Source organism: Gymnoscopelus microlampas, assembly GCF_963454915.1.
Source record: "Gymnoscopelus microlampas genome assembly, chromosome: 7".
Lineage (NCBI taxonomy): Eukaryota > Metazoa > Chordata > Actinopteri > Myctophiformes > Myctophidae > Gymnoscopelus > Gymnoscopelus microlampas.
Window position 1 is genome coordinate 32035329 of NC_139944.1, and position 16466 is coordinate 32051794.

Here is a 16466-nt window from a genome sequence, read left to right on the forward strand (position 1 = left end):
TTGCCAGGTAATTCTACATCAGTAGTTTTGATCTTAAAGGCATTCAAATTCATGTAGTTTAATCATCCCCCCAGAACAAAATAGTAAAGTAATTGATTACTTTAGTTGTATTTCTTCAATGTTAATTCTAAAACTTGAGTGCCAGCCAATGAGGTCCTTTCCCTCCAGATGGTTTGTGATATCAGGTTCTGTGTCAAGACAACACAAGCCGTCAATAAAGGCCATTCAAAGTCCTTTTGTAGTGCACTGACCACAGCACACAGGACACAGTGTGGGAAACTCTGACCAACTCTCTACTCACATGACGTCAAGTCACAAGACAGGAGAAACATCTGCTTCATTCATGCACATTACATCGAAGCACCAATTAAAAGAACTAGAGGTTTGGGCCGCTTCGCGGCCCTCACATCTAGATGTTTAATGTTTAAATTATGATGTATGCATAATAATAATTAAGAAAATGAAATTAAAAGAGTTCGGTGTAAACAATATTGTCAGTTGTTCCTCTCCCCTCCTCCCCCCCCCCCCCCCCCCCCCCCCTCTCCTCTCCTCCGCTCCCCTCTCCTCCCCTCCGAACCAGGATGGCGGCCTTTTCCGTTCTAGTCATAGCTCTGCACACACGTCATGCGAAGTCTGGCATTAACGTCATGCGAAGCCCTGCCAATCAATCAGTCAAACTGAGGGTCTGATTGGCCTATCAGGGAATCAGTCAAGCTGAGAGTCTGATCACTGATCAAGGTGGGGAAAGAAGCCTAGGTATTAGCCTGAGCACTGATCAATATCTGTGGCAAGTTTGGAGGCAAGTGGAGTGCTCGTGTGCTGACCAAGCCCGGATGTAGATTGGTGGTCTTGTCAATTAAAGTAGGAGGATAGGATAGGATAGGATAATGCATATAGCATAATTGTAGTATATAAGTGCCAGATATTCCACATAAATAGATAAAATGTGATATACAGTGTTAAACTGGCCTGTAAATTGTTTAGCTGTTACATCATTAATTAATTGTTATCTGTATCCCACGTGTGTGATGTAATGATAAGCGTGTGCTCAGTCAAAGTCATTGATCCCAAACCATTAGGCAGCAGATCTGATCTCTTTACAGGGTCACCACTTTCCCAGATTCACACAAAGTCTCTCTCCATCACCCCCCAGTCCTCCACCTGTTCCCCTGAGATCTAACCATTGTTCCTCAGCAGTAAGAGCATTGAGCATGTGGGCAGCACTACATTCCTCATTGTCTTTCCTGGCTCTCTGATTGGCTAATACTGTGAGAAAGTCCAACCAGACCCAGACCCACACATTCATATGGAGATTGGGGACTATAAATAGGAGGGATGAAGCCAGTAGAGATCAGATTCTCTCTACAGAGACCTCTACAGCACAGAGATCAGCCATGGCCCCTACAATCACTTCACCAATCAGCTCTTCTAAGGAACACCTGACTCTGAACCACAAGGTAAATTGAAGATTAAGTGTAAATAAATATCAATAATAATTGTTTGTACTTATTCAAGCTTGTCTTGTTCTTCAGAATATGTTTATTAATGATCACCTTCTTCTTTCTGCAGCAAAGAAAACCATTGGTGGAGAAGTTACGCAGAGAGCGAATCAACAGCAGCATTGAGCAGCTCAAGTCTCTCCTGGGTCCAGAGATCCTCAAACAACAGGCTGACTCCAAGCTGGAGAAAGCAGACATCCTGGAGATGACAGTTTGCTTCCTGACACGACAGCAGCAGTATCAACCTGTCAACTCAGCACCTGTCAATCAGGGATACTCCAGGTGTGTCCAAGAGTTGGTGCACTTCCTGTCCAAGGATGAGGTGAAGATACAGTCCCAGAGAAGACTGCTGGACCACTTCCAGAACTTGCAGTCATCCTCTGACAAGAACATGAAGGAGACTTGTTTGCCTCAACTGAGGTCTCCAGTTCGGTCCAGCATCACCAAAGAGAAGAGTCCAGTCAACATCGCCCTCTGGAGGCCCTGGTAGAAAACTACAGACTAGAGCTCGAACCTGATCAATTGAGTTGACCATATTGGTCCAAGATTTCTGTCAAACAGCTGTATTTTCAATACAGAAAGACTTGGTCTTCAGCATGTAAACCTTGTAAAGAGGGTTTACACTTGTAGGCTAATATTCTTAAAACAACTTTTTCTTTTCATCAGAAAAGTTACATTTTCCTAGACACCGAAGAAACTACACTGCTTTATATTAAAGCAGAGAGCAACTGATACATCAGCAGTATGATGTTGCATTTTTCTGTCAATGCAGATTTTAAGTTATGAGGTGGATCTTTTCACTGGCATGACAATGTTTTTACCTGACAGTTAGAGATCAGTTATATTGATCTAAAACCTTTAATGTCCTCAAGTGGTCACATACTTTTAATCCAAGTGATTTATTAAGCCTGATCTAGTTTTGATATGTGCTTCTGTTAAAAAGGCATACCCAACTTTATATACTGACATTATTATCTAGTGACACTAACATTGTTATGACAATGTGTATTTGTGAAGTATCTTCATCAGTATAATGCAATATAATATTGAATTTACCTGTCAGCCTAGAAGTTATGCGTTGGAAATTTTCGCGGACATCTCGACATGACAATGTATTTGCCTGACAGTTACGGATTAATTATATTGATCTAAAACTTACTGTACTTTTTGGTTAAATCTATCTTTTTGTTTAAAAAAAGGCATATTAATCTAATGTACAGTCACAATTTTCTCTTGACACTAACATTGTTATGACAATGTGCATCTTCTTTCTCTATGAATGTTATTGTTATTCAACGTTTTATCATCACTTATGTGATTGGCATATATAAACCTGGTATATTTTATGATCTTATTTTGATCATTTGCAGGTCTTCCTACAGAATGTAATGTTTTCAACAGCCAATTGTGGAATGGAGATGAATGTTTTCTCAATTTAACATTAATGTTATACAATGCCCTTACGTCTCGCATGGAGACAAGTTGTCATTGTAAATCCTCTTCTCTATTTGAGTAGGCTACAGTGTTTTGGAGAAATATCCAAGTTATTGTTGTGATGTGTCATCACTTCTATTTATTGCCTTCAGCTCTGTTGAAGAATGTATTGCTGATGTGACTCATTTAGTCTTTTTCGATAAACAAACATCAACTGCAACATTTTTTGTCCATTATCTTTTCTCCATTCACTGATAAAGGTCTCCAAAGTAAAAAAATATATATTTGATTAGATCTTAATGTAATTGGATTATTGTATTATAATGCGTTATCTGTGGTTAATGTAAGAACTACATAAGATGTTGTTGCTATGTGTGAAAAGGAAATTTAAATTCCTCTTTATCTTCAAAAAATTGCCCGCTCTTTTTTTTAAATGTCTTGGAAATGTGCCCTTTCCTTGATGCATTCATTCCTGATAATAAATGATTGACTCTAACTAAACACTCTCACAGTTAAATCAACACTAGTAGGCCTACTAGAACAATTCTTAAAATAAAGCACACATTATATTATTTCTCATGGATTCCTAATCACTTTATTGGGACTGATAAAACATTTTTTTATCAGCTTTGGTTTGGAAATATGTTTCAGTATGCTGCTGGCACATAGTTTTATTTTTAACATTAGTCAAGTGCAACACATTACAGGAAAAAAAAATCTTTTCAAGGAGTTTGCCAAGTGCATATTCTTTGTTGTATTTGCAAATAACCGATCTACAAGCTCACAATGCATCCCATCTCTACATGCTCCAAGCTTGTAGATCGGTTATGTTCAATAAAATTAATTTTGCTGTAACTCAGTTATAGCAACAGGTATGACTGCAACAGGTTGGTTCTATTTTTACACTCAGATCTAAATGAACACAAATGAGTTTACTGTGTGGACGATGGTATAGTTACTGGGAATATGTCAGAAAAGCTGGATTCCCAGCTTTCCATTATCCATCATGTCTTTCTGACTCTGTCTGCAGATCTACAAGCTCACAATACGTTAAGCTGCAAGCCTATTGTGAGCATGTAGCAGTGGTGGAAAAAGTACTCACATTTTTTTACTTTAAGTAAAACTATCAATTTCACAATTTAGAAATACTCTGTTACAAGTAAAAGTCCAGTATTCAGAATCTACTTGAGTAAAAGTACAAAAGTATTTCAAATCAAAATATACTTCAAGTACCAAAAGTAGATCGTACTCATCACATAAAATGTCCTGTTTCAAAAATGTATAGAAAATCTTTTGAAAATATCAGATCTACAAGCTTGTAGATCGGCTATTTTCAAATGGCCGAAATATTGGGCTGAAGTGGTTAGTGTGTTTTGTAATAATAATAAAAATCTACAAAGTAACTAGTAACTAAAGTTTTCATATAATTGTAGTGGAGTAAAAGTACAATATTTTCCTCTGAGATGTAGTGGAGTAGAAGTAAAAGTACTGAAAATTGTAAATACTGAATAAAGTAAAAAAATACCTAAAAATGTAACTTAAGTACAGTACTTGAGTAGGCTACATGTAGTTACTTACTTTACACCACTGGCATGTAGACTGGCTATTTACTGTGCACGACACCAGCGCACAAGTAAGTATAGTATCACCGCTACCATTCTGTCTGTGCAGAGTCTCAGGTTTCTCATTTCCCTCATCTGATCTCACACAGCTATCTCCCTCCCTGCCCCGGTCACACGCCCCCCCCCTCCCTCCTCTCTCTGGAGCTGGGAGCCACAGCCACACACGGCTTCCCACACTTCACTATGCAGGCTGTCAGCCCCACTCACAATGGAAGTGTGTCGGCTCTGACAAAGCCCCAGGACTGGTCCCATGCAAAGGACAGAGGTATAGGCCTAAGGGCCAGTTTACAGATAAACCATCTGTCTGAGCTGGGCTCACTGATGAAAGCTGCAGCATGTTAGGAACAACAACACATTTACGGCATTTAATCGGGAGTGTGTGCGTGTGTCACTTGGTCTTTGGTTCAAATATTTTCAAATATTTAAATATTAAAGATCAAGATTCAAGATTACTTTATTTGTCATTAGTTTTCCTTCTGCAAGCAGTGTTAGAAAAATAAACGAAATGATGTTTCTCCCAGTAAAAGACAACAGAATTCATAAAAGAATAAAAACAAGTATAATATAGATTATAAAATATAGATGATGCATATCTATTTTTTTAAATATAGATTTATTTTAACTAAAGTTCAAAACCGAGTGCTCCATTGACAATGTGTAATGTGTCCTCTCATACAATGTTTGATTAGCTTTACAGAACCAAATGATATGAGCTATAGGGCCGAATCTTCTTTTTTCTTCTGAAATCACTTGAGATACTGTTAATGTCCATAAAACACTTGACTGACTGGAAGTTTCTCAAACCTAGAAAATTATTCATGTAGATTAGTTCTATTGTAACTAGAGTATTGGCTGTCCTGTTCTTGGCTTTGGGATTTTCTCATCAATGTTAAATACATCGTCCTGTTTTGATGGATTTCCTGAAGAAATTACAAAACATGGTTTAATTTTTTTTTTTACATGTTCTTCCAGTGATGTAAGTTCTGTTAATTTATAGCCTCTGTGTTCAAACATCAGAATAGCAATAACGATTGCCCTGGGTCCACATGGGTACTGACACTTTCCCAGAGAATAATTTAGCTGACCGTTTAATGAAGGGCATACACAACATCCCACCTGTTCCATTGCAGCAGCCATTAAATTCAGCCTATTGTCCCACACTCTGGGCTTCCTGATTGGATGGATGGCAGAGACGATGAGTATAAGAAGCATAAATTCAGAGGGAAGATACAGCAGATATCAGAGAAGACCCTCTCAACACATATGAGATCAACTACAGCAGAAAACAAGCCAAAACGAGCAAAACATTTATTTAGGAAAAACAGGACTGAGGACCTTCATCTGAAAATGGCTTACTTTGACTTCGCTCTTCAGGACGCCACAAAGAGCCACTACATTAGGTATGTTATGGCTTCTTTAAAACTTCAACCTGGTCATTCATGTATTAATTGTATTCATTCAGTGTTAATTTAACTGTAAATAGATAAATTAACGTGCAGTGATTTTATGTGTATTGCAATCCTTGCGGGGGCTGCTTTTGAATGCTTTGTTTCTCTCAAACTATATACCATAGTCAAAAAATCCTATGGGATACCAGGATCCTAAATTATTCTATTGGAACATTGTAAAATCCTATTGGATACTTATAGGAATTGTAATATTCTGTTGGATCATTAGTCCTGAACTCTCATGTTAATGCATGTTTGAGGCAATGTTAGGCCTGTGAATTACTATTTGACTGAACACCTCCTATATATAGTGAGCTCTGTGATCAAAATGTAAGTCATTAGAAATTAAGTATTCATGGCTGTTCTGATTCTCACAGGTACAGATGCAATCTCCACATGTTGGAGAGGAAATGCAGCACGGGTGTAGAGAAGCTAAAGGATCTGATCGGAGAACACCTGCAGAATGGGATCCCTGCTTCAGACCTCCTGGAGAAGATTTTGTCCTTCTTTACCCTTAGAAAGACCCTCCTGTCACACAACGGCTACTCTAAATGTTCAAGAGACATCCTACGTCTCTTTCCCACTGCAGACGAAGATGTAGCACGACTGTGTCTTTAACCGTGACCAGGAAGAGATAAAAGTGAAAGTGCTTCTATACATTTTTGTGGTTCTCAGTGTCTACATATTGACTGTAATTGATTTCAGCTACATTGTTTTGTCTGTGTATTTATAGCACAATATATATTGGTGTTGATGTGCATCCCGACGAACCCCTCTACACTACTTATTTGTGAAGAGAACGACTATAAAACGATTATTCAGAATTACAGAATTAGATTATTCAAGTGAAGACCCTGCTGTCACACAACAGACGTTCCAACTGTTGAAGGTTGATCTCTTTCCTGCCCCAGAGGATGAAACATCAATCTACTTATGAGAATAACCAGGGGAGAATGAATGGACTCAGAGTCAAAGGTGAAGGAGGTTCATGATGAGCAGATAACTCATCTGCAACAGTTCTTTGTGCTGCTTTGTATAGAGTGGACATTTCTTCCTCCTCCCAAAGTTCCCAACAAAGACTCTGCTATGCAAGAAATGGTGAAGCTGCTGAGTTTTATACTGTATATTGGATGCATTCACTTATGGGTGGATGCACACAACCAAATTAAGTAGGCTATATCTAATGCACCAAAATGGGTATCTGAGAACTTGAAGTCTCATGACTCCATTATTTTAATCAGTGAGATCTGAATCAATTTAAATGGTCATAATTGTGTAGCGTATATGTATTCATAACAGAATAATGCTTATCTACTCTTTGTGTGAACATTTAAATACTGCCTTGTTTCAAGGTGTACCATATTGTTTTCTTTTGAAAAGGAACATATTACTGTATATTGTATTTTACTGTATAATACAGATGCATATTCTTCTTCTTTTTTTATCACCAAAGGAAATATATTTTTGTTTAAAGATTCATTTCAAACGATTAAAGACATACAAAATGCCAACTGTAGTATTCCCATTCATGTGTCTGACATCAATTGGTTCCTCTGAGCCTAATGTGAAACCACATTGGTTTTAGTTATAAGAACTTCAATTCCGTATAGTGACATGGCACTGACCATGAACACTAAATATAAAAATATAATATAGTCATAATGACATTTAATGAGAAACACCTGGCTTTGATCTCTGGAATGCAAGCTACATGTAGTAAACCACTATTATGACCTGTAGTCTACAGCAGTTATTGGCAACCTTCTTCATTTCAAGGACTGCTACTTTGATATGCATGAAACCACAGACCCCTGTTTTATATATTTATTTTTATTTCTGGGACCCCAGTCTCACTGTTAAATCAATTCAATTCAATTCAATACCAATTTCATCCAATCAGGAGAGAGAACGCATACAGGATACAGATTAAATTGGAAGTGATGACACAAAGAAATGAGCAGATTCTATTATTCTCTCTTGATTGGTTGAAAATGGCAACACACCTGAAAGTGTATTTTTTGTTTATTAAAGATCTGGAGTGACGGGGAGACAGTGGTGGAAAAATTACTCAAATGTTTTACTTAAGTAAAAGTAACAATACTGCAATGTAAAAGTACTCTGTTACAAGTAAAAGTCCAGAATTCAAAATTTACTTGAGTAAAAGTACAAAAGTATTGGTATCAAAATGTACTTAAAGTACCAAAAGTAAAAGTACAAAAATGTTTGAAAATACCAAATCTACAATCTCACAACGCGTCGCATCTGTATCTGCTATTTTGAAATAGCCTCCTAGGTAATAAAATAGGGCTAAAGTGGTTAATGTATGTTTTATAATGTAATAATTTAAATCTGCAAAGTAACTAGTAACTAAAGTTTTCAAATAATTGTAGTGGAGTAAAAGTACAATATTTGCCTCTGAGATGTAGTGGAGTAGAAGTAAAAGTATAGACAATTGGAAATACTCCAGTAAGTAAAAGTACCTCAAAATTGTACAGTACTTGAGTAAATTTAGCTTTTCAAACAAACGAACACAGTCAGCTGACTTCAAAGGTCAAATGAATTTGAAGGCACCTCAATCAACACCCTGTAAAGGCCTATATTAAAGGGATAGTTCATCTCCAAAATTACCCCATGGAGACTTGATTTCATGGATATTTTTTTGTTTTTGTCACATTCCTAAGCCAATAATTTGATGACTGGCAGCAGTTCTGGTTGAAGACCGCTGCCTACCGGTCCACCGGTCATCAAATTATTGGCTTAGGAATGTGACAAAAACTTAATATCCACAAATTCAAGTCTCCATGGGGTGACTAATCAATAGAAAAAAAGTCATTTTGGGGGTGAACTATCCCTTTAATACATGTTTAAGTTTTATACCTGAAGAAATTCACTGACATCTTTTGTAGACTAATCCCTGGGATTCAATTACACAAAATAACACGAGGACACTCATAGTTTTTTAAGATTGTTTTTATTCGCATCCACTTGGTTTGAAGAGATACATTCATTTTGAAATAATTTGTTGTAAACAACAGTAACATTCACTTCATTGAAGGTAGGAGTGCTGTCACCCACAGAGTGAAAATTCAGCACATTTTGTTTGGAACAGTTCTCTCAACAGAGAGAATCCTGAAATCTGTCAAAAAATACAGATGTATGTTCTATCAAATTTGATATTGAATATCAATATCTAATCTTAAAAGAAAACAATGTTCTCAAAAAAGAATTAAGAGATCACAAATAGTATCTCTATCAAGGAGACATAAATTATGTCATCGTCACTAAATATTCCCATGGGGAAGGAAAAGTAAGTAGTAAGTAATTTACTTTTAGAAACAATGTAGTCAGGGTAATCTGATTAATTTTGATATTCAAAATAGTAAACATGGTGAATCACCATAAATGGTCATCGTAGAAACAAATAATTGAATTCCTTAAAAGTTTAAGAAAGCAAAAAGCAAAAAGAAATCAACTGCTGTTCTCATTTTGAGAGCAAAATACAAAGACCTCAAATGAGGTGATAGTTTTTTCAGTCCACTGTATGTACAACTAGTTGTACAACATTATTTTGCTTATCTTTCATAAAAGTATGCCATTCTGACACAAACATCTTTGACCAATGTGGTCAATTGAATGTGTTTGCTCCAGTCTGTAATTTTCTACCAGGGCCTCCAGAGAGCGATGCTGACTGGATTCTTCTCTTTGGTGATGCTGGACTGAACTGAAGACCTCAGCTGAAGCAAATAAGTCTCCTTCATGTTCTTGTCAGAGGATGACTGCAGGTTCTGGAAGTGGTCCAGCAGTCTTCTCTGGGACTGTATCTTCACCTCATCCTTGGACAGGAAGTGCACCACCTCTTGGACACACCTGGAGTATCCCTGATTGACAGGTGCTGAGTTGACAGGTTGATACTGCTGCTGCCGTGTCAGGAAGCAAACTGTCATCTCCAGGATGTCTGCTTTTTCCAGCTTGGAGTCAGCCTGTTGTTTGAGGATCTCTGGACCCAGGAGAGACTTGAGCTGCTCAATGCTGCTGTTGATTCGCTCTCTGCGTAACTTCTCCACCAATGGTTTTCTTTGCTGCAGAAAGAAGAAAGGCATCATTAATACACTTATTCTGAAGAACAACCTACATTTGAATAAGTACAAATAATTATTATTGATATTTATTGACACTTAGTCTTCAATTTACCTTGTGGTTCAGAGTCAGGTTCTCCTTAGAAGAGATGGTTGGTGAAGTGATTGTAGGAGCCATGGCTGATCTCTGTGCTGTAGAGGTCTCAGAGAGAATCTGATCTCTACTGGTTTCATCCCTCCTATTTATAGTCCCCAATCTCCATATGAATGTGTGGGTCTGGGTCTGGTTGGACTTTCTCACAGTCTTAGCCAATGACATTGCTTGGTTAGACAATGGAGAATGCATCATGCTCAATGCTCTCACTGCGGAGGGACAATGGTTAGATCTCAGGGGAACAGGTGGAGGACTGGGGGGGATGGAGAGAGACTTTGTGTGAATCTGGGAACGTGGTGACCCTGTAAAGAGAGCAGATCTGCTGCCTGATGTTGAGATCAATGACTTTGTGCACACGCTCATCATCACATCACACACGTGGGAGATTGAATTGAATTGGGAGATTGACATAGATAAGAAAAATAAAATAACATCTCATGCTCATAATCAACTATGCTTTCTATTTTTTAGTTTAGACTGTTGTATTACTGCCACTATACCCTAAATTTGCAATCTAACCTGCGAACTGATCACAGTGCTGAATGCTGATGGCATCTTTACTTTATTCTTCGGAGATTTTTGCTGGTGGTCTTAATATTTTGCAAAAATGAGAGTAGCTAAACTAATCATTTTATTTGTTTTATATAAAAAATGTAATGGTATAGGTTAAACCAATGTATTATTATTATGAGTATGTTTGGAGGTATTAACGTAAACATTAAGTCGGCAAATATATACATGGTCCATATTGTAGTGTTAATATTGAACATTTCAACAACTACCTTGGATTGGTTGGCACCTTGATGATTAAGCAACTTTATAACAAGCATAAAATATTTTTGTTGTATTTTTCTGCTTTGTATTTTGAGCAATGTGCACCAGTGTGAAATTACATTGTACCATATTAGACAACACCTCACCAAGCATTCTCTTTTATCCCCTCAGTCAAAATAAACAGTCTGGAATGCAGAACAAGAAGTCTGAGCTGAGCAGAAAGCATTTGAATTTTCATGAATCCTTGCAATGTCTGCATGCATTCCATATAGGAACTTGATGGGACCCTGTCACAAAAGCCTGGCAGGGACATGTCTTGATGTTTGGAATTTCCATTCACAGACAGTGAGGAGCAACTCCCAGACTGAGTCCATAGTTAATGTGATGTGCAACCAGACACACTTCTTTTGTTCTTAATGAAAGCAGTGAATGAACAGAGTGTGGGAAACCAGAGAAAACTCACTCACAGGGCCCCTGAGACAATACACCCAGACCCTTAGACGGAGTGGTGGGAGATGGTGAGGGGCATTCTTTTCTATACATTTCATAACATATTTTTTAAATATTATTTCGTCATTGCTTATGAAATCTTGTTAAATAAATTTGCATCTAATAAATTGTATAATATTGCTTATTGTAAAAAAAAAAAAAATAATTATTTGTTTGTTTTATTTTTTCATTCATACAAATAAATAATGTACAGATATTATATTTGACTTCACATCCATCTCCAAATGCAGTGGATTTGTACATTATACTTTTATAGTCTGCATAAAAATATTTGTGTTTTTTGCTGCCATGATTGAGGAAGGTCTAGACAACAAACCCTGCCCTCAGGGGATTATTGGGAGCTGCTTGTGTGGGGGTGAATTAGCATTTAACTAGGCACACGTCTATTGTTCAATGAGAGCTCTGTCAATGAACAGAGTGTGGGAAAACTCTGGAGAGCAGAGTCACAGTTCAGAGTCTTCTTCATGTCCTCAACCCCACCAGCTCCTGACTATTCTCAAAAGGGAATTGGCACACTTTTGCAGAGGAATTTCCCTCTACTCGCTTATTCTTAACATTTTGTGCCAATACTCTCTTTCTATTGTATCAAATATATTTATCTCTATCTGTTGTTTAATTTGTCAGCATTAAACGACTATAAATCCTTAAGTTTACAAGGGCCACAAAAGAAACACAACAGTGATTTTCAACTGTGCTCTCTTGTGCTTGCTTATAATACAAGTTTCTTCTCTCTTTTTTGTATGAATTGGCACACATAAGATCCAATGACGTATCTTAATTACCTGACCATAAGTTATCAAATGAGCATACTGAATTAAAAAGGTTATAATTCGGTAGAAGGATAGACATATATCTCATTAGACTAAAGAAGCAAAAAAAACAGTGCTCAAGTGCAAAATGATAAGTGAATTTAAACAGCAGCAAACATTTTGGTCCTACTGGTATAACTATTCTAGAAACAAATAAAGATATTAAGTTAAGTTAAATATTTCAAGAAGTATAAACATATGTGTGGCCTACTGGCATTGTGCACAAGAAACATGGTGCTGATACTATGCATAATACTTTTACTATTTTAATGGACTTTATTCAACAACGATATATTTAAACAAAGAAATGGAAAAAAGAGAATAACAACCCTGTCCGTAGATTTATGATGGCAAAGATATGACCAACAGACCCTGCTGGTAAATGTAATATAATCATCATTAATACCGATAGAAATCAAGCCAAGTTTAGTGTTTCATGGCCTAAAAGGCCTGATTAAAAAAACATAGATGACATTAGTGAAATAATAAGTGAAGAATTGCTTAATTTTGTATTATTCTTTGGTGAAAAATTTCTCTATGTTTTGACATGAGTTGCATGAATGGTGACATGGCAACAAACCTATTTTCCCTACTTGTCCAGCATGACAGGTGTCTGCATGCACCAGCATGACATGCATGCTACAGCCTCTGAAATGAACAAAAAGGCAGACAGAGAGGCAGATTAGAAAACAAGCTCTTTCCCACACCATGAGCAGGAATATTCACGGTTATGACCTTCTTTACACTATTTGCTTGGTAATGGGGTTATAGGTGCAGCATATTATGTAAGGTTGTCGTTTTCGGTTCATATGGATGGCACAGTAGGTTTAATAGAAGTGTGAGATTTTAGATAAAGCATAGTCTTCATATTTGTTCCTAGGATAACATTAGATTCTGCTGTTAGCAGAATCTGTCTTGAGAAATTACAGCATTCAGTTTTTTTGTTTGTTTGTTTTTATAGGCTTTCTAGTCCAAGGATATTGCTGTACAGTCATGCCGACTTTTAACATTTCTACCAATGCAACCCAAGACAATGTTACTGGTAGCCGCTGGACATCAGTAAGCATCATACTGGTGTGCTGTGTACCTCCTGTGGACAGTCTCATACCTTAGTTCAGAACAGTATATGACAGAACAGTTTTTCCATCAATCACCCAGCAGAATAACATTCTTATTGTATTAAAAGCAAGTTGTTGATGTGGATTTTAATACTGCACTTTGTGATTTCTAAGTATTTGCGGTCGTTTTATATTATTATTATTATTGTTCCCAGTCACTGAAGGTTATCCTGCTTATTTCTACTCTTCGCTCCCATCAGATGGTTTGACGTCAGACTCAGTCTCTATGACAACACAGAGCTGAACAGCAGTCACTAAAGGTCCATTCAACAGCCTTTTGTACACCAGACATCACACAGGACTCAGTGTGGGAAACTCTGATCAACTCTTATATGCACACCCACTTCCAGTCATAAGACGGGAGAAACATAACTGCTACATCTGCTCACCTTGATGAGTGGTAACTATTTACTATTATTTTTGCTGAGGTATTAGTTCCCTTGATGAAGTTGAACAAATTTAGAAATCATTATTAATGATATGGCCTTTTTTTATCAGCATTTGATTCAATGATAAAATGTGAGATTTTGTCAGATTTTTTTTTAATATACACTAGTTTTCAATATATATATATATATATACAGAAATCACATTTGTAAAAAGGCAGAGCATTTAAAAAATAAAGAAAGGCAGTTAGTTCTGTCTTCCACGTGTGTGATGTGATGATGAGCGTGAGCTCAGTCAAAGTCATTGATCTCAACATCAGGCAGCAGATCTGCTCTCTTTACAGGGTCAACACTTTCCCAGATTCACACAAAGTCTCTCCATCACCCCCCAATCCGCCACCTGTTCCCCTGAGATCTAACCATTGTCCCTCAGCAGTAAGAGCATTTTGAACATATAGCAGCATTGCATTTCTCATTGTCCTTACTCTCTAGCTCTCTGATTGGCTAAGTCTGTGAGAAAGTCCAACCAAACCCAGACCCACACATTCTTATGGAGATTGTGGACTATAAATAGGAGGGATGAAGCCAGTGGTCAGATCAGAATCTGATCAGATTATCTCGATACAGAGACCTCTACAGGACAGCATCAGCCATGGCACCTACAATGACTTCACCAATCACCTCTTTTAAGGAGCAGCTGACTCGGAACCACAAGGTAAATTGAAGACTCAACTTGATGGACACTTAGATATTGTTCATAATTGGTTGAACTTATTCAAACTTGTGTTGTTCTTCAGAATGTGTTTATTAATGATGCCCTTCTTCTTTCTGCAGAGAAAACCATTGGTGGAGAAGTTACGCAGAGAGCGAATCAACTGCAGCATTGAGCAGCTCAAGTCTCTCCTGGGCCCAGAGATCCTCAAACAACAAGCTGACTCCAAGCTGGAGAAAGCAGACATCCTGGAGATGACAGTTTGCTTCCTGACACAACAGCAGCAGTATCAACCTGTCAACTCAGCACCTGTCAATCAGGGATACTCCAGGTGTGTCCAAGAGGTGGTTCACTTCCTGTCCAAGGATGAGGTGAAGATACAGTCCCAGAGAAGACTGCTGGACCACTTCCAGAACCTGCAGTCATCCTCTGACAAGAACATGAATGAGACATATTTGCCTCAACTGAGGTCTCCAGTTCAGTCGAGCATCACCAAAGAGAAGAGTCCAGTCAACATCGCCCTCTGGAGGCCCTGGTAGTAAACTACAGACTGTAGCAACTCAAACAAATTCAATTGACCACATTGGTCAAAGATGTTTGTGGCAGAATGGCATACTTTTATGAAAGATAAACAAAATAATGTTGTACAACTAGTTGTACATATAGTGGACTAAAAATACTCTATCACCTCCTTTGAGGTCTTCCACTAAAGAAGACATGTTTCAATGAAAACAGCACAATTCTAAATTGTATTTATCTTAATGAAAAGGTTAAGCAATTAAGTGTTGTATTCTACAACTACATTTGTTAAAACATCTTAAAGATCAATATGATCATATCCACTCCTTTCTTAAATCTTAAATTGTTATGCTACTGTGTAGTTATATTTCCACGTGCATCTTCCATGATGCAGTCCTAACCACTCTTCCTCTGTGAGGATTATTAACCCATACTGGGTCTTCTGGTCATTACCACGTGATTAACAATGATCTATTATAAGATCAAATTAATTTCACGCTTTGTTCATTAACAAATGGACATTCGAGAAAGAAAAAAACATGTCTTTTGTAAAGACAGCTCCTCTGTGTATTGTATCTTCTACCATTATATTTGTGAGTGACCAAGTTCACCAAGTTGTTGTTGTTGTGATGTGTCATCAACTGTATCTGCCTCTATTGAGGCACTTGTATTATTTCTTTATTTTATTTTTTTATAAATAATCAACCAAAAATGCTGTTTGTATTGTCATTCTTTTCCAAGCTGATAGGCAAGCACTCAGTGTATCTACAGTAGGCCTATCTACAAATTAATCACATTTTATTTATTTGTGGGCATCACTTCCTGTCGATTTGATCAGGTATCAGCATATAAATCAACAGGAAGTGATGCCCACAATGCTCTAGGAAACTTGTGGATAGTCTATGGGGATCTTCTTAGTATAATTTGTATGTCCATTGTCCAGGGATCCTCACACAGGGTTCCTTGTGGGGGGGGGGGGGGGGGGTCCCATTTGTGCACTCCCAGGGGGGGGTCCCATTTGTGCACTCCCAGAGAATTAAAGTTGTTTGAGAACCACCACTGGTCTAAAAGAAACTAATCTCTCAAGACAGACTCAGGGGGAAAAAACGGATGGGTTCCCAAATTGAAAAGAAACAAACATAAACACACTACAAACTATCTCCCTATGTATGCTCAAATATGGTTCATTTATGAAGATACACCTTTCCAACTGGAGCCACTAGAGGAGAAATGGTACACAAATCCTAAATGGTCTCCTAAGTGGGCGGCGGCGTCTAAGGCTGGGTGCTATTGGGTTTACTGGTTCTAAGTCCCGCGAAAGTCCAACTGCTTCTGGTTTCCTAAAAAGGCGTCCGCCCACTTCACTCACTCAGATACTCGAAGTAAATCGGAGATGGTAAGTCTT

At 37.7% G+C, this 16466-nt stretch overlaps 2 pseudogenes across 2 annotated transcripts; one reads left to right on the plus strand and one right to left on the minus strand.

The window, feature by feature from the left end:
• Positions 1–1335: 1335 nt before the first annotated feature.
• LOC311048528 lies at positions 1336–15081 on the plus strand (annotated as a pseudogene). The gene is made up of 6 exons: positions 1336–1457; positions 1570–1985; positions 4645–4820; positions 5528–5531; positions 6381–6600; positions 14665–15081. The product of its transcript is annotated as an uncharacterized misc_RNA (transcript).
• LOC311048333 (transcription factor HES-5-like) lies at positions 9663–10313 on the minus strand (annotated as a pseudogene). Its single transcript has 2 exons — positions 10195–10313; positions 9663–10082 (listed from the first exon to the last, which is right to left on the minus strand). The product of its transcript is annotated as a transcription factor HES-5-like (transcript).
• Positions 15082–16466: the final 1385 nt, after the last annotated feature.